This window comes from Frankliniella occidentalis, unplaced genomic scaffold (assembly GCF_000697945.3).
Source record: "Frankliniella occidentalis isolate FOCC.00 unplaced genomic scaffold, Focc_3.1 Scaffold29, whole genome shotgun sequence".
Classification (NCBI taxonomy): Eukaryota; Metazoa; Arthropoda; class Insecta; order Thysanoptera; family Thripidae; genus Frankliniella; species Frankliniella occidentalis.
Window position 1 is genome coordinate 1,481,293 of NW_026267159.1, and position 1,959 is coordinate 1,483,251.

Sequence of the window (1,959 nt, forward strand, 5' to 3'; positions counted from 1 at the left end):
AGGCAGGCCACTGCAGCAAGGGGCCCCGGGTCCCCGGGTCGTGCTGCTGGTCGCCGCCCTCGCCTGACCGGGCCCCCGTGTGGTTTGACCGGCTGGGCCGGCCGGCCCAGCCGCCGAGCGGACCTCGATGGAGTTGAAGCGGATTAGACTCGCACAGCACCGCCTCCCACCGCGCGGGGCTGTGTGCGCCAGGCATAGCTCCGGTCGCAGCGGCGATAACGGAGAGGGGAAGGACGGAGCGGAGGGAGGAGGCGAAGCACTCGCGCAGGGCTCGCCTGCTTCCTTCGCGCCGCCTTTACGCATTCTGAGGGTGGCGCATTATTTAAATGTCAATAAAAATTAGTATTTTAGCATTTCAAATACTAGCGCCGCCGGGCGATGCGGGGCCGCTGCCACACCAGGTGCCGCGAGACGCGCTAAGCTACACGCGAAAGGGGAGGAACAGACGAGGAGGGGCGAGGGTGAGGCGAGGAGTGGGAGGGGAGGGCGGTTCCTCAAGTTTTCCGCCGCAGCCACCGTGTAGTTGTTTCCTCACTGCGGAAAAGACATTGATGAAAACCACAGAACAGAAGAAAACAGAACGCGCATGCTTTGCAGGCTGCAGCAGCGTCGCCAAGGAGCGCGACCACCCCCGCCAACAAGTCTCGTGTACTTCTTTATTCTCCGATTCCCAATAACAAACTCGGTCGTGGCCGCGTACAAGTCGTGCGTGTGCGGTGGCGTGCACGTGGCACAGCGGCGGATATGCCTAGGGAGTTCGTCAGACTGAATCTGCAATAGAGGACTAGGCGGGAAGCGGTGGGAAAAAAGGGGGGGGGGGACGGGCACGCGGGTCAGAATGAACAAACGCGGCCGGGGCGCGCGTTTTCTGGAAGCACGCCCGGTGCGCTCCTCTCCCCTCCCGCCCGCCTCCGCTGGCCTCACACCTCTGCCCCCCTTCCCTCCCCAATCACCCAATCCCCGCACGCACAATCCATGAATAAATGCATAACGCACACACAGGGCCGCACGCACGCGCGGCAGCAGGAGGCGGAAGAGATAGATAAAGGAGAGGAAGAAAGATGGGATTATGAGCGCGACACAACGACAGCAGAGCGAGCGGCGCTAATGGGGGCACTGCGTGAGGGCGGAGCTCGCGGAGCCACGCAAGAGCCGCCCTTTAAGAAGTGCTTTGTTTGAATAATTAATTTACAGAAATATTGCGAGCAACCGAAGAACAAAATATTTTTAAAACACTGTAAAAAGTTATCGTGGCTTTTCGAAAAAAAAAGTTACGAAATGCTTAGTAAAAAATAATTTAAGAACAGTTTGTAATTGTCAATTTACACTCTAAACGTCAAGGGACAATTGTTGTCCATGGCAAGATGTGCACATCTTGCTAGATGCAATTCTAAAGCAATTTAAGTGACAATACTGTATCTTTAATTGGCCCAAAAAAAATAAAAAAATATTTGTCTATAGGCAGATACAAATTTGTCACTTTCTTGGATTCAATATTGCATCTCGCAGAGTGTGCACACAGATGCATCTTGCAAATGGACAAAAATTGTCCCTTGACATTTAGAGTGTACGAAACATTTCGCAATGTTTCGAATGCTGGTGTCATCAGTCATAAAATTATTTTATACTCTTTAGTTAGTTTCGTTGTTGAAAACGAAGGTTTCGCGATAGAAAATTTAACCGAGAAGTTTTTGTAAAATCACGATAATCTTTTTACGATGATGTTACCCGCAGATAGAGCGAAAGAATACACGCGGATGCGCAAGGGTCAAGGGCAACAAATGTGGTCGGCAGATTCCATGTGCAAGCAAAGGAGAGGGGAAAAGATCAGAAAGGGGCGGATTGGGCGGAAGAGGAACAAAAGATAAACACACTCAGATTGGTGGGCGCATCAGAAAAAGGGGGTGCGATTTATGTGTGGCCCCGTGAACTGTGCGGTGCGGACGGCGGAGGGGGAGG